Source organism: Spinacia oleracea, chromosome 4 (assembly GCF_020520425.1).
Source record: "Spinacia oleracea cultivar Varoflay chromosome 4, BTI_SOV_V1, whole genome shotgun sequence".
Taxonomy (NCBI): Eukaryota; Viridiplantae; Streptophyta; class Magnoliopsida; order Caryophyllales; family Amaranthaceae; genus Spinacia; species Spinacia oleracea.
This window is the reverse complement of record NC_079490.1, coordinates 101278994-101305700: the sequence shown is the minus strand read 5'-3', so window position 1 is coordinate 101305700 and position 26707 is coordinate 101278994. Positions and strand designations below refer to the sequence as shown.

Sequence of the window (26707 nt, the reverse complement as noted above, 5' to 3'; positions counted from 1 at the left end):
AAACAAAGTATTACCTCATCTGAAAACCTCACCCAACTTTGCGGCCAACCCATAAGACTACCACAGACATCGGCTAACGCATGGAAATTATGTTCCAGCACAAGTTTTGGAAGTGGATAGTCTATGTAGATATATAAGTTGTTGTCAATAACTACCTGATAGGAGGATTTCCGGTCGTTGAACGGATACCACCTACCAAACAAAATTTATAGAAACACCTAATCCAACACACTATATTAGTTACAGCGACAAGTTTAGGGATCGTCCCAAGAGAACGAAGCGAATTAAGTTTAAACAACCAAGCTAGTTTAGAAGAGAAATTGATTTGATTTGGATAGAACTAATGAATCTAGACTAATTTGGCAAGCAATCAATATGAATAAGCTAGGGGAACTGGGGATCAACTTTGTTTCAATGGGGAAAACCAATTGAATTACAAACATGATAATGCAAGGATATGCTTTCAAGGGAGAAACCAACAATTATAGCAATTCACCACTCCCGGTTAGAATGCAATGCCAATCTAGTTCCAATAGCACGTTCTCGCATCACCTTGGAACTAGAATGGTTCATGAAATCAACTTGCTACTCTTATGCAACCACAAACTCTCAATCTCTTGACAAGTTGGTGATAAACACTCCAATTACAATAACAATCATAGCAATTTTAACTACTAATCAAATGAGACATGTAAATCCTATTCAACACATCAAATTTAATCACATAACCATCAAAAATTCAATTCTACATCCCCAAATACTTCCCTAGCATGGAACTACTCACAAGACTTGGAAAGAGATATTGGGCTAAGGATTGGAATTATGCAATTGAACATGATGATTGAATTGAAAACGAAATTCTGAATTAAACAAGCAACTAAACTTGGAATTCTAAGATTCAATGGAAATCACAATTGATAACAAGTGCAAAAATCAAGAATCAAAGCAATAGAGGAAAGCAACGAAAGAGTAGAAGAGATTAAGAAGAAGAGAAATTACTAAGAAGCTTGAGAAATCCTGAACAATCTTGAATTTGGAAGCAAAAATTATGAATTAATTCTCTCTCTAGAATTTGAGAATTACAAAGTGATTTGAAAACTAAACTCTGAAAAACTAACTCCAAAAACTCACTACCTAAATTAGGAAAAAGAATCCTATTTATATGCTTCCCCAAAATGGAAATCAAAATAATAAAAAAGAGTCATCCCGCGTCGCTGTGTGCGCGCACAGAGGTCTGTGCGGGCGCACAAATTGATACGTGTGGTCGCACAGAATTTTCGTGCGTCTACACAGAGCAAAGAATCAGAAGTTACGTATCGTGCGGGCGCACGAAATTTCTGTGCGGGCGCACAATGGAGTTTCGGGCTTGGCTTTGTTCAGCTCTTGTGTGGGCGCACAAAGTACTCGTGTGGGCGCATGACCAGGCTTGTGCAGACACACCGTTGAAAGGTTTGTGGGCGCACGAAATTGGCAGAAAATCCTGAAATCCATCACAATAGCTTTGTGCGCGTGCGCACATATTTGGCAAAACGTTCTGAAATTATCACTTTGGAACTTCTGCGGACGCACAACAATCTTGTGCGGCCGCAAAGACTCTGAAACTCTACATTGACAACTTTTCTTCATCGTGCGCGCACAGTTGGACTGTGCGTGCGCACACCCCTTTTTTCTGCACTTCTTCCTTGAAATTCCCCGTTCATTCCACTTTTACTTATAAAAGACCAAAGTGGATAGAAGCATATAAATGAACATAAAACTATACAAAATTATGCAAAAAATAAGGAAAAATAGCAAGAATTCCTAAGCTAAGAGCGACATAAATACCGCTTATCAAACTCCCCCAAGCTAAACGTTTGCTAGTCCCTAGAAAACTAAGCACAAATAGGGAGAGAACGAGCTCATTATTGAGAATCTAAAATCACGAAAACAAGAACTACAAGAATATACAAACTAACTCACTGTTTTAGGAATCACGGTTGCATTTAAGCACATGCAACAAGCTCTTTGAACCCCACAATCGCTCATGAAGGTGAGTCAGATCTGGCAAGGGTTTCCTAAGAGTTTGACCCATAACTCTCTAAAAAGAATCAAGGCAAGACCTAAAAAGGAAAATAAACCAAGAACAAGCAAATAAAAGATAAGAAATCAAAAGAAAAACAAAACTACAAAAATTCTAGAACCGGGCTTCTATTATGGAACGAGCACAAGAGGATGCTAATATTTCTAGTCGACAAACGAGTGCATACTAAACAATGTCCAAAGGTCGAGTGAAAGATTCAAATGTAAAGCATTGAGAACTAAGGAGTTTACACTCCTCTATCCCCCCTACAACAAATCGCGCATCCACACTCTAGATCAAATCGACCCTCAAAGATAGCTTATCGTAACGCCGCGAAGTTGCAGGAAAAGAAAAGAATTTCAAGAGGGAAAAGAATGCTACTCCACAATCTCGGCATGACAATCCCACTCTATAAGCTTGACAATTTCCTCCCACCACCGACAATGACTCAACTCTCTAAGGTAAAGAGTTATTTTTAAGGTGTCACGTTAAGCTAGGGGTAAGGGCGAGGATAAATTTGGGATTTGGAGCTCAATCCTAAAGTGAAGCATAAAATGAACTCAACTCAAGCAACAAGATCAAAACCAAATCATACCACTTATTTGGGGCTCGCCCAAGCTTATTCAACAAATAAAATCAAACTAAATTTCTTTTTGAACTTTTCTTGCTTCATTTTTTCTCATTTTTTTGTGTTTCAAGTGAAACTTTTCTGTTTGCCTTGTTTTTCTCTATTTTTGGCTTTTTCTATATTTATGATTTTCCCTCTTATTCAACATATACAAAGAAATTTTTCCAAACTTTCCATTCAAATCAACATCCATCATTTCTCACCATTTTGCATATTGAATCACAATCATAGAGCACAATAACACTAAGCTTCACTATCACTTCTAAGGGTGAAAATAAAACAAAGGCTAATGGTGTGTAATGATCTAAAAAGAAACGAAGGGATAAGGCTAAAATGGCTAGCAAGGGGGAAAATGAAAAAAAAAAATACAAGAGAAAAATAAAAAATGATATCCAAAGCTATAAAAAGAAAATAGTCACCGAAAGAAATGCCTCTATCGTCCCCTAAAGTAGCTCGGTCGCGGTCTCGGGAACGAGAATTGTCAAGTTCTAGATATAAGAGAGTCAATGCCAAGGATCCATACCACTCATTCAATGTGTTTGTAAAATAGGCCAGAAAGAACAAAATCCTCACACATAGGTAGCAAATACTATCCTCTCTGGTTTCACATCACTAGAGAGAGAGACACCGTATTACCACAACCAAGAGTTCAAAAAATGTGCTCTCCAAAGTTCTACCGACTACCTTTGCACTCAAATCCTAGACTCGAACCAATACATTCAAAACCGTGCACACCTCTACCAACTAGGAATAAAAGCATTCTAACCTACAAGTTCCAATTTTATTTTGCCCGAATCAAGAATAAATCCTAAAAAACTAGAAAAACTTCCTTGACTAAGATCAAAAAGGAAAAAGAAAGGAAAAGAAATGAAAAAGAAAATAAGGAAAAGAAAATAAAATAAAAAGAAATAAAGAAAATGTTAACGAAAAAAAAAGAAAATAATGAAAATCAAAGAAACTAATCAAGAAATATGCACAAAATAAAAAATTCTCACGCTTTCATTCATGTAAAGTTCACAATAGCAATCAAATAATGAAGTTTGATCCCCCCAAGTTCGAATTAGGCCGTGCGCTCAAGGCCTAACATAAAAGCAAGGGGAGTGACAACTAACCATCCAACCAATGCCCCAACATAAGGTATGCCCGATCCAAAAGAATGCAAGAGAGTTAGAAGGGTATTACCGGAAGTGCCGTGGGAGAAAATCCCGCAAAGAACCGTAATGACGAAAGAATTCACCATAAGGATAGCCGGGCATGGCAAAGGTGGATAAAATAATTCCACACCAAGACAACGCACAAACTCAAAATCCATAGGTTGCCTCCCGGGAGCGCTTCTTTAACGTCACTAGCTTGACGGTGCCCCCCAAATTCATGGGGGGTCATATACAACCTGCTTTGGATCATCATTACTCAAAAAATATTCCTTAGCCCCTTAGGGAACGACCACTTTATTGAGGCCAACAGTCATAGCGACGCAACCCACCCAACCTCCATGAGGTTTTTCCTTTCCCTTCTTGAACTTCTTGAACTTCTTGACCCTCTTGGCCGGTTCATGCTTAATGTTGGGAGGTGTGGAACTTGCGCCATTGTCATTCGAATACAGCCCAAAACTCTTGGTAATGGTGATCACGTCATCAAAACTTTCACCAAACACTTAGGGCATCTCAAGAACTTCCTTCTCACTTGAAGTACACCTATCAAGCTTAATGTCACACTTTAAAGCACAAAAGTCATTAGAAGGGTTAGCATGTATGCAATGGTTCTCAATGCATACAATAGTATCAACCTTCATACAACTTTTCATTTTTGCAAAACACCCTTCACCAAGGGGAAACTTAAAGCTAGCTTTTAAATCTCCCACTTTCAAGGTGATTAGCCCCCCTTGCACATAAATATGGGCGCCCACGGTGGCAAAATATGGCCTCCCTAAAATAATAGGGGTATGGGAATCCTCATCGATGTCCAAGACTACGAAATCGACAAGAAAAGTAAGCTTGCCGACAACGAGGGGAACATCCTCAATCCTACCTAATGGAAAAATAACCGAACGATCGGCTAGTTGCAATGACATGGTGGTAGGAGAGAGATCACCTAGATTGATCTTCTCATAGATCTTATATGGAAAGATACTCACGCTTGCCCCCATATCACAAAGATCATTATCAAATTTTAGCTTTTGAATGCTATAACGGATTGAAAAAATCTCGCATCTTTGAGTTTTGGGGGAAATGAGCTTTAGATTAGAGTGCTACAACTCTCCGTGAGTTGCACGATCTCCTTGGGCCCACAATCTCTTTTACCACTCAGAACATCTCTCATAAATCTAGAATAATGGGGCATTTATTTGAGTGCCTCCGTGAGGGATAACGAGACATGCAACTTACTAATCACATCAAGGAACTTGGAAAACTAAATATCCAACTTTTTCCCTAAAGACTTTTGAGGGTAGGGGAGTTTGGGAGTAGGGAGAGGTAGAAGAGTAGCCTTCGTTGGTATTGAACCATCACTCACATCATCAACGTGAGGCTCCTCCTCAACCTTTTCATTGTCATTAGACTCAACTCCCTTTGACACTTCCCCCTCTAGTACTTGAGGCTTCACTTAGCCTAGCACTAGAACCAAGAGTCTTCCCACTCCTAGTCACTACGACATACATTTGTTTTGGTGGTGCTTGACCTTGGGGTGGGAGACTTTTGTGCACTTGATGCTCTTTGATTGTGCTAGCTAGTTGAGCTAGTTGAGTTTCAATCATTTTTAAATGAGTATTGGATTGCTTGAATACATCTTCAAATTCCATGTTCTTTTTGGCTTGTGCCCCCACAAACGACTCCATGACAGCCTTAAGATTAGACTTAGGAGACGGGAGTGGTGGGGGAGTATTGCCAAATCCGGAAGGATTAGGTGGAAAGTGAGAGCCATAAGTCCTAGGTACATTGAATCCGAGAGGAGGATTTTGGGAATTACCATATTGGTTTCCCGAATTCAACGGATAGCCCCCACTAGGAGCTCCTCTATTATGCCCATATTAGTAGTTAAAGCCCACTCCACCTTGGTGGCTTGGGTTATAACTAGGTTCGTGGTAAGGATCTTGATTACCTAAGCCATGGGGTTGGCCATAGGGAGTTTTTCCTTGATAGCCTTGCCCCCTATAGTTGCCCCGACCTTGGTGATCAAACCCCCCTCCTTGGCCTTGGCCTTGGTAGGAACCACCTTGGTAGGCATGCATAGAAGGGCCTTTAGGTGCTTGTTGCCTACTGAAATTTGGTTTTGGGGGCCCATCATACCTAGTTCTTTCATTAAAAACATTTTCATACTCAACATCAAAGTATTGCTCATAAGATGAGTCAAGTTCAACAAAGGAAACATTTTGCAATAGATGGCACATTGTTAGGAAAGTGATCGTGTCCACCACAAATATCACAAAATGATGTATTAGGAGGTATGGTGTTGTAGGAACTAACCTTGCCCTTCCGTTTGATGAGAAGGGTGGCCGAAGGTGGAGAAATTGTTGATGGATATGATGGTTGAGTAGGAGCACTCCCAAGCTTTTCAAGGTGGGAGCTAAGCTTTTCGATGATGTTGGCTTGCTCCAATGCAAAAGCCAATCCTTTCCCATCTTCACACCTACTTTTACCCTCATAATTTCTCGTTCCCACGTTCCATGCTTGATAATTCTGCACAATATCTTCAAAGCTTTCTTCAATTTGGTCCTCCGTTTTGTTCATAATTGGACCACCCGCTCCCGCATCAAGACTAGTCTTTGAAGCCAGGCTAAGTCCTAGGTAGAAGGTTTGGAGGAGGAGCCACTTTGGAATCCCCTGGTGCGGACATTCCCTTTGATACTCCTCGAATATATAACAAGCTTCGGACAAGGACTCATCTCGTTTATGCTCAAACGATTGTATCTTGTGCCGATATTTGGCTGTTTTCCCATGTGAATAGAATTTGCTAAGGAAAGCACTAGTGACCTCATTCCAAGTTCGTAGTGCGTTTGGCTTGACCTACTTGTCAAGCCAATCACTAGCTCTCCCTAGAAGCGAAAGCTAAAATATTCGGAAGTGACCTCATTATGCTTGATCGTGTCTCAATAGTGTTCAAATGAAGGAAATATGTCCTTCACCCAAGGTTCATTAGTATAATACCAAAGTTCAGATTAATTACGAACAACTAATTCAGTGAGATTAAGTGATCGGAACAGCTAGCTAGAGCGATGCTACCGATCAGTGAGTTCTAATCTATATTAGGCTCACAGCTTACTCTTGACCGAACCTATAAGGTCACACCATTGGCATGTAACAGATCAGCGGATTAAATGAATTGGAAATTCATTTAATATCTTTTCGGGAATTAGTTTGGAAAAACATAAATATACGATATGACGTTGGATCGAAATCGTATATCGTATCGTGAATATTCGTAAGGTAGGCGACATAAATAATCGTATCATACAACAGTGATTCATCAAGTACTAACGATAAACAATAGCCGTAAGGCATTGGTCGCGGATACGAGCAAGGCAAAGCTGTCGGCCCGTCGAGCCAAGCGCGTAAGGCCCAACGAGTGTAGCAGCTCGCCAGCGCGAGAGCAAGGCCCGTGGCCTGCGGCTGGGCATGCGCATGACAGCAGTAGCGGCAACAAGCAAAAGCAAAGCCCAAGGCCCATGGCAGCGTTGTTACGCGCGCTTCTCGTGGGCATTGTGCGAGAGCTGGCAGGCTAAGGCCTTGTGCTTTCGCCGGTCATGTCATAACCCTAAGGGTTATAACACCTCCCTCTTTATTATGTTTTTCCACAATTGTAATAACGTGATTCAGTTTAACCTAAATCAAAAGAGAAACCCTAATCTCTTTTGAGGCTCCGTTCAAACTGTTCTTCCTTAAAAGCTAAAATATCTTGAGTGACGTCTAAGCTATGAATCTCAAGACGGATCTGAACGTGTCGATGCACCAAGTAGAGGAATGACATTTGGAGTTCTTGTTCGTGTTCGTGATTCGTTGAACTAGGGAAAACATGCTACAAACGTAAGTTTGCTTGATCTGTACTTTATACATGGTTCCTGGCTTTGGGATTATTCTGCTGCATTAATATGTTTTAACTGTATTCTCCTATAGCTGTATCATGAGCAACATGTATTTTAAGTACTTTTTGGCATGTTAATATGTTTGTGATGTTGTCAAATTTTTTCTGAATTTTTCGTGAATTTTCGAAATATTTCTAGATTATTGGATAGATCGTAGAATATGTTCTGAATTCTAAAAATGTCGGAAATTCAATTTTTCTGACCCTAATCTAATTGAAAACAGCAGTTTAAGATCAATTCATGAGAACATAATCGCAAAAACAGGCCCCGGAGTTTGAGTTTTTGGGCGTTTTTATTAATTAATGAATTAAATTAACAATTTTGGAAAGTTTTTCAATTAATTACTCGACCTAAATTTCAGCCATAAATGTTATGTATAAACCCTATTTTTATTTTTCCCTAATTTAATGATTTTTAGATCGTAAATTGATTTTAATAATTATTTAGATCTAGATATTTGTTTAGTTGTAAAAGGAAATGTAATTTCATGTTAAATGACAGATTTAAAAAATTTATGGATTAATTTTTGATTAGATTCGTTAATTTCAATCGATCACCTAAACCAAATTTGATAAAAATTTGAAATTTAAATGTTTAGAACGATTCAATGTTTTGGATTGGATTATTAAACATATTCAAATTTTTGTTGATATTGATCGTTCGTTAAATTTGAATTTTTGTTAGCCAAGATTTATAAATTTCTCAAAATTGGATAGTTGGAAATTTAATTAAATCACCCACTTTGTTATTTTTCGAAAAATAAAACGATTAATTTTGATAATTTTATGAAAAATAACATCATGCAAATAGCGTTCCGTGAAATTAAAAATTATTATTTTTGGTTATTTGGCTAGTATGGCACGAGAGAAAGGCGCGGAACAAGGGAGTGCGGCGTGTATGGTTAGGCGTAGCCCATGCGCGCTGCACTCCGCAGCTTGGCGCAGCGACGCGAGGCACCTTGCGAGCGAGCTGGGCGAGCCAGCGCGCGCTGACCTTCTCTAGCGAACAGCAACAAACAAGTAACAGCAGCAGCAGCAGGTCACGCTGCGGGCTGTGCGCTGTGCTATGCGGGGGAGGGGCACTGCTCCTCGGCCTCGTGTGGCAGGTAATGCACAAGGCGGCATTGGGCTGGGCGCAAGCCTAACCCATGTTGCACAATTTTTCTATTTTGCTTCGTTTGGGCTTTGGACTTAATTTTGCATGAAAGGGCTAAAGGTGGACTTTTTATTTACTTTATTTTATTTAACTTGGGTTGGTCGTGAGTTTAACTATTTAAAATTAAATTGTCCAAATTAAATGTTGGTTCAAGTGGGAGCCATTTAATGAAATTAAATGAAATAATTAATTTTAATCATTTTCGTAGGGCACCATTATTTTAATTAAATTAAATTTTGATTAGAATAATTCTAAGGATTAACAATTCGGAATTAATTAATCTTTTAGGATGCGTTTTATGTGAACACGATTTTTAAATAAACCATGTAAATACTTGAATATTTATTTGGGCCATTCGTTTTAGGACACGAATGGATGAATGCATATAAAATATTTTATGTACTGTAGGTATTCAAGGCGACTAGTATGGCCAATCTAGGATAGTTAAATACGGTCTGCGTACCGTTTTATCTTTGAATGTAAAGTTTTAAATATGGTCTGCGTACCATTGAAGTTTTGATGTAATTATTTATTATTTCAAGTTCTTCTAGGACATTTAGAACTTTAAGTTAGCTTTTGAATGAAGTTCAAGACGATGCCAAGCTAAGAAGGTGAAGAAGATTGGATGCTTCAAGAAAAAGTTTTGGCCCATACTAGTTCACCAAAGTCAAATTTATGCAATTATATATTATGAATGAATGTATATTATGCATGAATGTTGTTTGTATATTCGATTAGATTTAGTTCACTAAATAATCAAATCGACATAGAAACAACTAGGTTCAAAGTAATATTGAGTTTATAATTGCCTTCCAAATCAAGCACTTACCAAAATCTAAGGATCTAAGGTAGTAGGTTTACGCCAAAGCGAGGTGCTATTTTAGTTGACTTAGATGGTAAGGTATCCCAAAGGAACAGGTTGATTGTGGTTTTAACTCAAACAACATTGACATATGTTGTGGCAAAGGAATAAATTATGGAATTGGTTTATTAACCAAGAGTAATTTGGAGATTAATAGCAATACCTTTTGCTTACCTAAAATCTTAAAAGACTTAAGACATGCCAAAGCTGCTTAAGAAATTAGGAATTTTAGGGTCTTGGAATCGTTTCATTCATTTTGGACCATGTTTTATTTTTGCATGAAGGAAATGTTTAATAGCTATAATGATTCCATGATCGCATTTATTTCAAAGTTATTAAAGATTATGAATGGTTATTTATTGCGAACTCTTTTCAAATGTAGAATGTCTAAAACAACAATCAAAGCATCAGAAAAACTGGATGTCGAGTTAAACTTGACTAACTCTCTTGAATGGGAAAGGAAACTTATAGAAGTTTTAAATGTGAACGACATGAGCTATGTCGTCGAACAACCTTTTCCTAGCTATTATGCGCGGGGTATGACTCCAGATTGGTACAAAAGTTGGGCACTTTACAAGTACCTTGTCTCGGAACTTATCCTTAAATCTATCCCTGAAAATTGGAGAGGGAGGTTCATTACCTATGAGGCTCATGCACTCCTAAGTCATCTAAGGGATAGATGTCGTGTGAGGTATCAACCTAATGGCCAAACTGTTGGCAACGGGGTTGATGAATTGGCTAATTCAATGATCAATCTCAAACTCATTACCCCACACAGATCATGTCTGGAGGTCGAGCTTCTAGAGGCACAAAAGCGCATTTACACGGCTAAGATGGACAGAAACACAGCAATTCGGTCTCATGTGAATGTGATGATTGGATTGTTCTTCACAATTGAGAGACTTGGTGGTTCCGTCAAAGTGGCAATAGCTATAGCACTTGTGATAAAGTCTCTTCATACTAGTACATAATTAACTTTAAGTAACACCGAAAAACTGTTACATAAAGGGGGTAAAGTGTTCCCATAAATAATAGGTAACACTTTATGGGTGATACATCTGCTCGTGCTACCTATTCTATTAGGTAACACTTTTAATAACATATGATAACACTTTTACTAGTGTTACCAAAACTAATTTTATGTAACACTTTTCCATTCCTATTGTAGCACTTTAAAAGTGTTACTCGTAATATCTTAGGTAACACTTTTTAACCATTAGTATCACTTTTTTATATCATCTTTTGATTTACAGTAACACTTTATTGAATCGTAGGTATCACTTTTCACCATATATAACGTAACACCCCGTTCATTATTTAGGAACACTTTTCTATTCTTAGGTAACATTACATATTTAACACTTTTTAATATCTATTGTAACACTTGCAAAGTAATGCTTTTCATTAAATATAATAATTTAACAAATATTACAAAATTGGTTCATAAATAATAATAATATTTATAATAAATAATAAAATTATAATGTTTTTTGGGAAAATAGCGATTTTATTACCAAAAGATAGTACATACACAAAATAAGTTCCAAACAAGGAAACAACTAAAGGAAGGGATCACACCCGCTCCCTAACAAAATTAACAATTAAAATAATAGTATTTGATGTACGATTTATGAAAATTACATTATTATATGTTTAAAATAAAATCAAAAGATCATATCCAAAACTAAAATGTATAACCAAAACTAAATGTCTTCAATGTTAACTAAATCTTCATTTGCTATCCGATCCAATCCATCATCTTCATCCTATAAGAAATATAAAATTAGTAAGATTCAACATCCATAATCATGTAAAGCACAACCAAGACATTGCATTACAAGAACTGAAGTTAACATCCATAATATGCTGCTTATAATTCAAAATTAGAAGATAATAATACTTTTATTAACGTTAATGGGGATCTGATTACATCTCCCAGCTGCTCCATCTGATCTGTTTGCTCCACCTGATTTTTTTGCTGTTTGCTGCTCCACCTGATCTGTTTGCTGATTACATCCTTTGCTGCTCCACCTAATCTGTTTCTCTCATATAATTCTGATTTTTTACTTCTCTTTTCTGAAGTTGAATACCTAGAATCCTAGAGTCTAACACATATGACTGGAGAGGTTGAAACAAAGCAGAAACTTCAAACTAGAAGCTCGAAACAACAGAGAGACAACAACATAAGTCCTAGCCTGTAACAAGGTCTGAATTTAAGAAATTATGCAGGGTTGAGTATAGTTCCTAGCCTGTAAGGATATTGTTGAATTCTACAAGAATGGTACTAGTACCATCTAATTAACATTGGGAAAAATACATATAGAAAATTACCAGTGGATACAAAGATCTAAGAACATCAGAATATATAACCGCAAGGACAAGTTTCACTTGGCACTCATTGCAAGCATACAAATCAAGACAAGGTCTGGATCCATGTTCACTATAATAACTTTTCTCATAGGTTTGGCCATTGGATCTGCATAATACAGATTACAAACGTTCCAATTTTAGCTTAGAAGAAACGGTAATAACTTCCCTTATAAAGCAGAATTTATTGAAACCTTCATTAAGCCCTTTTGAGTCTTTGCAACCTTTTTTCAGGTCTTAGCTCGTTATTTAATCCTCTAAATGTAAACAAAATCAGCAACTTATGATGAAACAGTTGGTGAAGATTGTAACACATGTGCCCGCAGCATAGTATTTCCCAGAAGATGATTCATACTTGATTCCTGAACTCTGGATATGTATGATATTAGGGAAACTGCTAAAATAGGGTTCAAAGATCTATGTGCTAGATACTATCCGTTGGCAACAGAAGCAGAAAACTAATTTCCAAACAAATTATGTCATGCCTTAAGGCAGCATCTCACTAAATTAAGATCACATACAATATTCATATTATAGAAAAACATGAAATTCACTACAACACTACAAATAAGTAAATCTCATCACATTGACAATTTAGAAAAGAAGAAGCCTATCACACACCTGATGTGCAAGAGTAACTTGGACGAGATCAGACAAGTTGTGGATGTGTGGTATCTTAAAACCAGCATAATGAATTTCCAAATTGTTCTAACATAAAGAAAAAATATAAGCACTACTACAGAAACATCTATTTCAGTAGAGCATAAAACATCATTCAGAAAGCAATAGATTAAGAAAAATATCAGTAAATGTCTAAATAACCAGATAGTTTTCATAAGCATAGATCAACATTTTCAAGCAGAAAAGACCATTAACTTCCATATTCAAATCTATTGCAAAAAAGCAGGATGTAAGGGTAATGAAACAACACAAGAATGTTGCTCCTCGTAATTAACAGCTGACAGGCTCAAGCTTAGAGATATCCTAGCTGAAGGAAATAATGCCCTTGGTCCAAGTATGCATATAATATTAAGTCTAATAAATGCGGTTCAGTATTAATGAACAAGTTAATAATTCAGTGAGATCAAGTGAGCTGAATGCCTAGCTAGAGGCCGCTTCTGTTCAAGTGGAATTAATGATATTAATCCACAGCTTACTCTTGACTGAACCCGTAGGGTCACACAAATAGTACGTACACGGATCAAGTATTTAATGGCATTAAATACTCCATCTATGGATATTCGGAATCGACGGATCTTGGTTTCAGTGGAAGCTGAGATCGTCAGAAGCAAGAAATGAATACTCCGGAAACGATGATATTGCCGGAAACGAAAATATGGATCGTATCGGAAATATAAATATTATCCAAGTCGTAGATGTTGCCGGAAACGGAAACATGGTACGTATCGGAAAATATTATTGGAACTGGAAATATTACCGGAATCGGAAATATTGCCGGAAACGGAAATATTGTCAGAATCGGAAATATTATCGGAATCGGAAAATAATTCCGGAAACGGAAATATTAAATATTTGTTCGAAACGGAAATTAATTCCGGAATCGGAAATATTAAATATTGTTCGTATCGGAAATGAATTCCGGAACCGGGAATTTAATCGGAAGCGCATCGTACGAATTAGCATCGGACGAGGCATGCTAGACGAAGGCCCAACACGAAGCCAGGCCCGCGCCCAGCAAGCCAAGCGCCCAACACGAAGGCCACAGCCTCGCCAGGCCCAGCGCAAGGCCAGGCCCAACAAGGCCGTAGGCGCGTGCGGAGCAGGTGCTCGTGGGCTGCAAGCACCGACTGCTCGTGTGGGCCGCAAGGCCTGCGCGGGTGGTGCGATGCTCGTAGTCGTGCAACACTCGTGTTCGTAACGAATCCTAATCCGATTGGAATTGGTGCATTGATTAAATCCTAATCCTAAAAGATTAAATTTCTTATTTACAGTTTTAATAGGATTCTAATTAATAAATCCATATCCTAGTAGGATTACAAATCCTTTTCCATATCTCTATAAATAGGTGCCTAGGGTCACAATTTATTGACACAATTGAAGTATTCTAAAGGTAAGATTTTGAAGCAAAAATCAGCCAAACACTTGCAACCTATTAGCCGAAAATCCTAGTAACCTTGAGGGCGATTCTAGTTGGTCAAGCTTAAGGCGGATCCGGACGTGCTGTGGACTATCTACGGAGGGACGACACTTGGAGTCCTAAAGACTTGTTCTTGTTCGGTTCGGGCGCAGCTAGGGAGGGCACGCTACAAAGTGTATGCATCTAAATTATGCTAAATGATTATGTGAAAATCATATGTTTCCTGGCTTTATGGTTTTTCCGCATGATTTATGTTTTGTCATATGATTTATGTTTTGTCATATGTTTCCTGACTTGGATATCCTTTACATCAATCTAGTGATAGTTTTCGCTCAGCGAGGTGTTACTTATTGGTCCTAAAGGGGTAAGGTACACAAATAATTGTGAGTACATGTTAGTTTTGGTGAAACTCAACGATATAAGTAAGGAGTCATTTTATGTCGTGGAAAAATCGATAGGTTTACCTAATAAGTTCTTAGACGTACCTATTAACCAAGAGTAGTTTCTAGACCATTAGCAAAAGGCTTTTGCTTACCTAAAAGATTTTAGAATTGAGTCTAAATACATAATTTGCTTAATTCTTCAATGGTTTTAGGGTCTTGGAATCATTTTATTCACACCTGCCGGAACAATAAAATCGAATCAAATGCTAATAACTTGTTTGAATTGCATGATTGCTTTAATTTCAAGTTATTATTCATGATAAATGTTTAGACTTTGCATGCTTCAATGTATGTTTTAATTATTGTTTCTAATTAAATATCTTGCACTGCAATAAATCCTTTTAGAAAGGTAACAGTAAATTTCCTCGATTGGTAGTGAATCCAAGAACGATTCACAGAAATGAGAGAGAATGAGCAATTTAAAATGTACGTTTCTAATATCGACTTTTATGGTTGTTTTCGAGTATCAAGGTCGAATGGAAAACCGATTGGTGCTTGTGAATTCAAAATACAATGTAGTTTTGAGACCATAAAGCATTGAGTTTAAAAGCTCAGCTTTACCAATGGTTAACAACCTAAAATCTTTTTCCATTTAATTCTCGAATGAGTCTAGACCCTAGACATTCGAATAGATCGATGCTTAGAGAACTTTAGAAGCTTCTGGTAAGATCATCTAGTTGAAACTTAATATTTAACATAAAATGGTAAGAACTTTGTTGGAGTGACATGGGGACATGTCTAAACAAAGTATAAAAGTCAACACTAGAGAATTCAATTATTAAGGCTATAAGAAAGGGTACAAGAAATAAGAAAACAAAGGAACAGATCAAACTTCCTTGGTATCATATACTGCTTGAGGTTCTTACTTCGGTAATGACTCAAACAATGGAAGCTAGGATACACTAATGGCCTACAAGTGGGAAATGAAGCATGGCAATGCTACATTAGTTGTAGGGTCATCTGGTTTGTTTTAAGTCCTTTCAAGGCTGGAACTTAATGGCTATTTTTTTCCATAATCAGCATACCTAAATTTCTTCTTCAAACACAGAAAGAATCACATTCAAGAAAAACAAAAACAATGTTTGTTTGTTTATTTGAATGAAATGGTCATTTACGGGTTGAGTCAATATGCTTGATTAAAACAAACAACTCTTTAACAATAAAAACTTTACTAGGCTCAAATCAACCCCTTGATTTGAGTTCCACTAATCTTTGGCATTGTTGCTTAGACCATATCAACAAGTTAACATTCATAAGCTCTATTTTAATGGACTTTTGAAAGTTGATTGATTTCTAGATCAATTCAAGACAAGCTAGTCTTACTTGTTGAAAATAACAAAAGATATGAACTATTGTTAGAACGCATAGACAATAGTGTTCAAAGCTAAAGTAATATTTTATGACTTTATTATATCACCTGGATTTGAGTGAATGTTGGTTCATTTACTCGAAGTGATATAAGTTTGAATCTGTTTGGCTAGTTCAAAGATTCAGAAGTATAAAATCCACTTGGCAAGAAATCATAAAGATCTAGGTTAGATCATGTTGATGATTACTTGAGACCAAAAATGATCATCGATAATTGTGTGTTGTAATTTCACGATCTAGCTCCATAAGATATGGCATATCTACGTTGGAATAATCGAAGTCAATTAATACTTGATTCGATCAATGATGAATCATAAAGACTTTTCCTATAATTTCTAAAAACAAAATGCTCAACTACCACCAAACTAAACCAAATTCGTCAAAGCTATTGAAAAGTAATTTCAGAATATCTTTTCATAAATATATATCTAAAGAGTTGCTAAACTCAATGGGAGCTTAGTGTTTGTTATTCAAAAAAAAAAAAAAATAAGGCCCAAGAATAGATATATGTTTCATTGTGATTTATTCAAATGAGACACAAGGGTATTGTTTCTACCACGAATTTTCGAGAACATAATGTTTGTTTGCTCGAAATAATGTCCTTTTGGAAATTCGTTTCCAAAATGACAAGTGGGAGAAAATAGACCTCGAAAGTATTCGAGGCGAACAACAAACATAAATGGACATTCTGGAGGCTTTTCGAAGTTCTTTAGAAAATCCGAACACTTATTCTTTAAGGACTTTAGAAGTGGCTTTAAAGAATAGACATCTCTTAAAAGACTTTACAAGTGCTTCAAGGAGAACAAAATATTCAAATGACTTTCAAGTGGCTATTGATATTCTATTTGTTTGATGTTCTATACTCAAGTAGGCATAGAGTTCAAGTCACTGGAACTATGATATTCTTCTATTGGATAGTGAAGAAACATGGAGTTCAGGTCACTGAAGCTATGCGATTCTTCTATCAGATAGCGAAGAAACCTACAACTTGCAGTCAAACTATTATCATGTAGATTAATGAGTTTGTGACCTGTAAGAAAGCTATGACGAAACCCAGATTCCCTAAAATGGTTAGAGGCCATATATAGACTCAAATGTTTTAAATGGTTAGAGGCCATAAAACATACTCAATGTTTTGATGACAAAATTGAAATTTTGTTGATTTGCAAGAATAGTTTCACACCTATTGGTTGCAAGTTTGTTTTAAGGATAAAAACCATCAAACATGGAATTGTGTTCACAACACAAAGCTAGATTAGGTTCTAAAGGTTACAAGAAAATTCATGGCATGGATTGTGTTGAAACCTCATGCATAATCATAATGCTGATGTCTATAATTCAAGCAATGATTGCATATTCGTACATATGGCAATTGGATGACAAAACGTATTCATCAATCAAATGTTGGAATAAACTATGTACATGGTATGTCATAGGATTTGTGGATCTAAATATATGCTTGAAAAAGAAAGCTAGCTTATGTCATAGGATTTGTGGATCTAAGTACAGATTTAAGCAAGCAATTGGGAATTGGAATTGTATTTTAGTGAAGCTAATAAGTATTTTAGTTTCATAAAATGTACATGATTCTTATAGATATATAAGAAGTTTAGTGGGAGTACGTAAAACTTAATTGGTCCTATGTGTATCACACACATATCTCTCTATTGTGAAGTAACATTCAAATGCTAATGACTTAGATTTGAGATTATTCATCAATGATGGACCAAGGCGAAACTTAGTACATACTGGGTATTAAGATCTATTTACAAAGATCTTATGATATTGTTTTGGATTAAGTAATGGCATTTACTAAATCAAACACGAAAGACTCCATTGGAGATATTCGACCCACATGAATAAATCTAAGTAAAGAACGTTTGAACTATGTATAAGCATTTACTAAGTTAAACATCAAAGGATCTAGATTAGATTTTTCACCTATATTATATGTCAAAGAATGTGCTAAAGTTACATGAATAGAATTAAATTTAGAATTATTCTGCAAAAGAATTTATCATGAATGATATAATATGAGGATCGCCAAAAATGTATCGTATGGCTTTAGGCATAACGAACATATACCAATCTCTATTGATCTAAGTGAAGATCAACTAGATTGAGATCAAGAAAAACTTATGGTACTTGAAAAGGTACATAGGAATAGTTCTTGATTCAAGAAAATAAAGATATGCTAAATATTGATGCTACACGCATAAACACTGGAAAAGGATCAAGCAAGATTCCCTTGGAGTTAACCATTGGCAAGGACGAGCTATAGAGCATCGTGTTTTGAAAATGGCAACATGGATTGGAGACCATGAGTTGTTGCGTGGGAAATTAAAATAATAATTTCTATGTTCTAAGATATAGTTGGAAATTCTTCCGCATATATGTGAACTACTTGGATAAGTAAATCCAAACAAAGCATCACTAGCAACCTAAACAGTTGAAGTAAAAGTACTTATTGCCTAAGAAGCAATAAAACAGGGTTGTTTATGTTAAAGAGTTCTTCATTGAACTTGGGTAGATCACATGTCTGTTGACTTAATAGTTTTTCATTGCAATATGCGTAAAACCACTATTGTAGCAAGAAATACTAGATCACAAAATAAACATACTCAAAAGATCTTATCATCTCTCTCGAAGAAGATTCGATGAAAAGGATATTAAGATTGACAAAGCATGCTAACTAAACCTATGCAACAAGTGAGAAACAACACTCACATTGTGGCATTGGAAATCAAGCATAGCTTTGAATTCCATGAACTGTTTTAAAGATGGGTTTGAGGCCCATGGTTGTAAAACATTGGGGTTGAACATTTATCATATATGAAATGCATTTTCATATTCCATTTAATCTTGGTTTAGTATTAAATGATGAGTCCCTTCAATTTGACGATATATTCAAGATAGACTATCGGGACCAGTCCTGTGACTAAGAAATGTCTATCAAGTGAACTTGAATGTCAAAAGTTGAAAAAGGTCCCTGGTCGGAGTTTTCTATAAAGATGGACGCCTAGAAAACGTTAGACGACTAGAATGCAAGATGACTAGTAGTTCTGTTTCTTGAACTATGTGGACATGGCAATGTCGTAATCATTTTCATAGATACTTACTTTGGTAAGACTAGTATCGGACAGATCTATGAAACTTTACTGTAAGAGATGAAAATCTGTCATAAGTAAATTTCATTAAAATTATTAGACGCTAAATCCTCAATACCTGAGTGATTTGAGATTACTTGTTTGAGAACTGGTTACTTTGACCTTGACCAACCGTCGCACCGTAAAAGGAGGCTATAAAGGCAGCGCTCAGGTAATCACCTATCAAACGAAGTCTAATCTCAAGATCCCAAGATTGGGATTGTCCTCCCAAAAATCGGGATGAGATGCTTAAAAGTTGTACAAGGCCACTCGGAGAGCTAGAAACTGTAAAATGCATGGCCGTGCTCAGATGAATCATAGGCTATGATTATCTGTTTATTTGATCAGTTGAACTCTGAAACCGAGAAACACCTCTGGACATAATAAGGATGACAACTCTTACCTTATGTTCAAGAGCAAGCATCGAGCGACGAAGGAATTAGGAAATGCACACTTGTCCCTAAGGACAAGTGGGAGACTGAAGGATATAATGCCCTTGGTCCAAGTATGCATATAATATTAAGTATAATAAATGCGGTTCAGTATTAATTAACAAGCTAATAATTCTGTGAGATCAAGTGAGCTGAATGCCTAGCTAGAGGCCGCTTCTGTTCAAGTGGATTTAATGATTTTAATCCACATCTTACTCTTGACTGAACCCGTAGGGTCACACAAATAGTACGTAAACGGATCAAGTATTTAATGGCATTATATACTCCATCTATGGATATTCGGAATCGACGGATCTTGGTTTCAGTGGGAGCTGAGATCGTCACAAGCAAGAAATGAATACTCGGGAAACGATGATATTGCCGAAAACGGAAATATGGATTGTATCGGAAATATAAATATTATCAAAGTCGTAGATGTTGCCGAAAACGGAAACATGGTACGTATCGGAAAATATTATTGGACATGGAAATATTACCGGAATCGGAAATATTGCCGGAAACGGAAATATTGTCAGAATCGGAAATATTATCGGAATCGGAAAATAATTTCGGAAACGGAAATATTAAATATTTGTTCGAAATGGAAATTAATTCCGGAATCGGAAATTCTAAATATTGTTCGTATCGGAAATGAAATCCGGAACCGGGAATTTAATCGGAAGCGCATCGTACGAATTAGCATCGGACGAGGCTTGCTAGACGAAGGCCCAGCACGAAGCCAGGCCCGCGCCCAGCAAGCCAAGCGCCCAACACGAAGGCCACAGCCTTGCCAGGCCCAGCAAGGCCGTAGGCGCGCGCGGAGCAGGTGCTCGTGGGCTGCGAGCAACGACTGCTCGTGTGGGCCGCAAGGCCTGCGCGGGTGGTGCGATGCTCGTAGTCGTGCAACACTCGTGTTCGTAACAAATCCTAATCCTATTGGAATTCGTGCATTGATTAAATCCTAATCCTAAAAGATTAAATTTATTATTTAGAGTTCTAATAGGATTCTAATTAATAAATCCATATACTAGTAGGATTACAAATCCTTTTCCATATCTCTATAAATAGGTGCCTAGGGTCACAATTTATTGACACAATTGAGTATTCTAAAGGTAAGATTTTGATGAAAAAATCAGCCAAACACTTGCAACCTATTAGCCGAAAATCCTAGTAACCTTGAGGGCGATTCTAGTTGGTCAAGCTTAAGGCGGATCCGGACGTGCTGTGGACTATCTACGGAGGGACGACACTTGGAGTCCTAAAGACTTGTTCTTGTTCGGTTCGGGCGCAGCTAGGGAGGGCACGCTACAAAGTGTATGCATCTAAATTATGCTAAATGATTATGTGTAAATAATATGTTTCCTGGCTTTATGGTTTTTCCGCATGATTTATGTTTTGTCATATGTATCATAACCTAACACTAGCAACTGCCATATCTAGGACAAGGCTGGGAAATCCTTTGAAAAAACCATTTGCAATGCTTGAAGAAGAATTTCAGGGCCAAAAAAAGTCCTGGTCCTGCTATTAGCTACGGATTAAAATTAAGGCTCCATTGAGTACTAGAAGATTGGACATGTGAAGCAATGAACAAGTAAACTAATATAGCATGGGAACTATCACATGGACGAAATAAAATCACACCAGGCTAAACCAAACAGAAAATAAAACATTACTCCCTAGTAAATCAGCCTTATCAAAAAAGTTGGGGAACGAAAAAAGTGAAATAAAAGAACTTCAAAAGTTCGTCTCTCCCATTATTAACATACAGTTGATTCCAATAGCAACTGCCAGCCTCCAACATCCTTTTGCGATCCTGATGCAAGTAATGAGCTTTCATGAATGTCCAACAAATCTCTATTCAAGCTGATGGTATGTCCACCTTCATCAGCCATATAGAAGAAAAAATGACCAGTTCCCCAACTGTCCTCATTTGAGCCTGGCCTGTAACCCAAAAACGAATGTAAATATGCAAGTGACCGATTAGATGTGGAGAAAACCATATTCTGAAGCCATGCAATGTACGTACTCATGCAACAGAAAAAGAAAAAGAAACATATGATTGGAAAAACACGCTTGCAAATAAACAAAAATATTGAAACTGTAAAACCTAAAAAAAACATATAAAGAATAAAACTAAGTTTGACAAGCATAAAGGGACCTAAACAATAACTATCTGCCAGGAATGCAGGAATTTTAGACAGTAAACTATTCCAAGCTAAAGGATGAAAACACTGAGTGTCTTTCTCGTAGACTTTTCCTAATCTCAAATGAAACGTTATGCAATATCATCATTCATCTCATCTTTTAGTGAATGGGTATGTTGCCAAAAAAATCCATAAGCTTAAGATTTTGCGTGACATCTTTTTAATATATCACTAAGAAAAATAAGTGGCAGCTTTTCTGTTTTTGAAGCTTTTCTTAAACATCGGTTACAAATAAGATCAAGGTCTGTGAAATTGAAACAAAACCATGGGGTGTCAGATTTTTTCCTGTTTACTCACAATTATTTAATATATGGGCGTCATGTTGAGTAGATAAACAACTATCTAAATGCACCTCTAATTGATTATCTATTGCAACTCAATTTGGCATGTCACTTCAACATAAAAGACTATTAAAGAGAAGCTCAATCAGAAGAACACACATTATATAATTTGGCTGAGTAACACAAAAAACATCAAGTTGAGATTATAAGCATCGTCATGATCACAAGCAAGCCAAAGTATTGAAAATCGCAGGCAGGGCAATTAAATTGTCATCGAGTCACCTTGGTAGAGCCCATAATACGTAGTGTCAAAATAGAAGAGAGAAAGATTATGACCATCTTAATTCTTAAGTGCAGTGAAGCATGGTATCAGTGTAATCAGGGGTATTTAACATCTTAAATTCTGCTATATATTTATTTGCAAGACACATATACCTGATGTATCTCAAATTCTGGCAATAGTAGAAATTTACCTCAGTGAAGCCGTCGCAACTCATATGCTGCCCGAGCACCTAGATACCACATAACTCCAAACTGCACAAGTGTAAACAATGCCACTATAATATCAAACCTTGAATGAATTCATACCTTATCATAACTTTAAAAAAATTCCACTACGAGATCCTGCAGGACAAAATTCTGCTTTAGCCGAAGCTATACTAAAGAAGAAATCTAAACCGTTATCAATCATGTGATTTATATCAGTTGACCTTGTAAATTATTGAGTTTGGAAGTTAGCATGGATTCTCAAATGTGTTCTAGCATCCAGAGTTCCATACCTAACAACTACTAATTCCTTAAACATGAGTATTTAACCATAAACTAATTCTGGTCAGCATGGCAACATTACCTTATAATGATTAGGATTTAGGACTGACAGTTTCTGACAACTTGTTTATTGTTCTGTAGGTACTACTCTCTAGGTCAATCTTTAATTTCCTTCAAAGGATCTATCTTTTTTCATATGATTAAAGTTATAAACTTATAACCAGTAACTATCAAATTAGGATACTTTAGTTACGGTTAGAAAATTAAAACCAGTAATAAGATTTGATTGGTGTTTGATCATGGTGCAATGAACCCTCCAACACAGCAGGCAGGACTCAGAACAACACAACATGCAGGACTCAGAACAAACAAATAACCCTCCAACACAGCATATCAGGGAACTTATTTGCAAGACACATTTACCCGTTGTATCTTATACAAGTACAGATTCTTACTACAAACTAACCAAAAGAGTATTGCAGATTTTACAGGATCTATTCCCTCGTATAATCTTTCTCAAATTCTGTCAATAATAGAAATTTACCTCAGTGAAGCCCCTGCTGCCCGAGCAGCCGCACAGACACAAAATCATAATTCATAAAAGGGCAAAGAGGCGCTTAAAAAGAACTTTGACTAACTGATATTTTTTGTGATCTCCACAAATTAAGAACATGTATTACTAATCGGGCCATTCCGGATTGCTAAAGATCACTTAATGAGGGTCAACCTTTCATAATTAAGTCCTCTCAGTTACATAAAATTAAAAAGTTCAAAGGTTATAAATTTTTAATGGTTGAAGAGAAGAAAGAATATTTCATCGCAACTTGCTTAACTATATTAAAAAAAAAAAATCACATAGCCTAGGTTTTTTTAATGGACAAATATGGAACACCTAATGTATACTTCGCATTTTGTATACGAAGTAGAAATCAAAGGAATAGGATGTGAACCAAAGGAATAACCTTGAACTAATATAGTGAGTAGACCAATATTGCATTATACCTCCTCCGAGGGAATTCACTATGTCTCACCTGAATATACTTGTAGAAATTAGCACATACATGACAATAACCAGAGCAGCTGACAGAATTTCAAAGATGCCAATGGATGAAACCAGAACAAATAGACTTAACATTAGCAGTCTTTGAGTTCAACAGTACCAGATAACCACATTTAGTGCCTTTTGCAAAGTTCAAATCAGCAGTGCAGAAAATGGTAGATATTTATCTACATTCAAATCAGCAACCAAGAAGACAATGGTATAAACAAATGATACCTTTCAACATTCAGAAGGTTATGATTTAGAGTTACCAACACTATTATAATTGAAAACTTTATTTGGTACCAAATTGCCACAAGGCCGACAAATTAGCTTCTAATATAACGAAAGAGAATGAAGAAAAATATAACAAACAAGAAAATTCAGAATCAACAAACGAAACTCGAAATAGCAAATCAAGCAATAAAAAAAAATTAACTCTACATAAAACACAAAGACAATAACCATCCAGAATCCAATCAAAAAAATAAACGCTATAATAAAGATTGTAATAATTCATTTATTCTTGAAAACTAATAATTAAATAAACAAAAAATAATTAAAAACATCCACAAAAATTAAAAAATACCTGAATTTAGAAGCACGAATTCGATGAAATCCAAGATCACGATCGAAACGAACGATTTTCTGATGAATTGAGCCAGACGGAACTGATTAAACCTAAGGATTATCGATCGTAGCTAGGAAGAGGAAAGAGATTGCCCTTTTTTTTCCTTATTGCGGGCGGTTTCATAATTCATTTTGGCCCAATTTCTATTTTTTCCCTTTGGCGGGAATTTGACTTTTTCATGAAATGTTAAATTTGGGGATTAGCGCTTAAGTTAAAAAATGGAATCGTAAAGTGTTACTAACAAGTGTTACCTTATATCAAAGTGTTACCAATTAGTATTACCTAATATCAACTGTTGCAAACAAATGTTACCTAATATGAAAGTGTTACTAATGTGTTACATATACATTGAATAATTTTGCAACTTTAAAAGTGTTACCATTTTGTATTACATAAGGTCACTTTTGTACCATGATGCACTATAAAGAGAACACATTCAGTGAGCTTATGGAAATGCCGGATTTTCTAGTCCAATTTCAAATTCCAATTTCCAATTTCAAAAACGCAATCCAACGGTGTCATAATGCCGGATTTTCAATTCAATCACTCAAACCTCAAAGTTCCATGTTCAAAACCTCAAGTTCAAATTCCCAAGTCCCTGAATTTTCAATTTAAACTTTCAAATTTCAAATTCTATGTTCCAAACCCCAAGTCTCAAATCCATGATGGCATGATGCCGGATTTTCAATTCAATCTCAAAATTATACGTTTAACACCTCAAATTCCCAAGTCCACGGCGGCATAATGCCGGACTTTCAAGTCTCAAATTCCTATTCAAATTCCCTTTTCAAAAATCAAAGTTCCAAGTCCAATTTCAAATACCTAAAACCTATGGCGGCGTAATGCCGAATTTTCAAGTCCAATAGTCCTAAGTCCTTCGAAATTCAAAATTCAAAGCCTCATATTCTATACAAAACTCCTTTTTTCAAATTCCAAGTTCAAACTCCAAATCAAATTCGAATTTCAAATTCACTTTCAAACTAAAAAATTCTTGCTTTCCATTGCTCCCAAATACAAAATTCCAACGGGTTGAAAATCCCTAGAAATAATACGAATTCAAATTCCAAAAGTAATTCCAACATGTTGAAAATCCCCAGAAATAATACAAATTCGACATCCTAAAACATTTCATACGGGTTGAAAATCCATTGAAATAATCCAAACCCCATACAAATTCCAACGGGTTGAAAATCCCTTGAAATAATACAAACTCAATTCCCAAACTCCAATGGGTTAAAAATCCATAGAAATAGTACAAAATCCAATGGGTTGAAAATCCCCTAAAATACTCCGAACTCTATGTTGGGTTGAAATTCCCTTGAAATATTCCAAATTCCAATGGGTTGAAATCCCCCTAAAATACTCTAAGTTTTATTGACGGGTTGAAATCCCCTTGAAATAGTACAAAATCCAATTTTCCATCTCATGGGTTGAAACTCCGCAGAAATAATACAAATCCGATATCCAAACTCTATTCCCTGGTTGAAAGTCCCTTGAAATAATATAAATTCAATTTCTACATTTCTATCGGGTTGAAATTACCCTAAAAAAAATTCATGATTGGGTCAAAATTCCCTCGAAATATACAAAATCCAATGGGTTGAAATTCCCTTTCGATATTCTGAGTTCTAATGCTAGATTGCAAATATTTAGAAATGGTACAAAGAGGAAGCCTCCACAAAAGAATGAAGCTCCTTTCAAAAATACTTCTAACGGGTTGTGAGTCCCGATACAAGTACAAATACCTAAACATATCCTAAAAGGTTGTAATTCCTACAAAATATTTCAAACGGGTTGCAAACCCCGAATACAAATACCAAATCCAAAATCCCGAATCTTCGGAGTGGCACTTAGAGTCAAGTCTAGGTCTCATTCATTGCATGCATATCATACCATGTGTTGAGAAGTCCAAGTTCTGAATTCAAGTCATGTAGTAAATAGGTGGTCGGACCCATTCTCTCAAAATTCAATTCAAGATGACTTCATTAACAACAGCTGTAGTTGAGCTCTATGAGTGTGTTGAGCAAGCTGAGGCTCGCATAAGGGCTCTCGAAGATAATCAAGAAACCCCCTTCAATGCATAAGGCTGGAGGAAGCCTCTGAAGACTACTGCTCCAAATATCAAAATGTTCAAGATTACTGTGGGCGAA

The 26707-nt window shown here is 36.4% G+C and overlaps 1 long non-coding RNA gene across 1 annotated transcript; it reads right to left on the bottom strand.

The window, feature by feature from the left end:
- Window positions 1–21210: 21210 nt before the first annotated feature.
- On the bottom strand, window positions 21211–24715 carry LOC110802309 (uncharacterized). The gene is made up of 3 exons (XR_002537120.2): window positions 24516–24715; window positions 22593–22653; window positions 21211–21575 (listed from the first exon to the last, which is right to left on the bottom strand). It is a non-coding gene; the product is annotated as an uncharacterized lncRNA (long non-coding RNA).
- Window positions 24716–26707: the final 1992 nt, after the last annotated feature.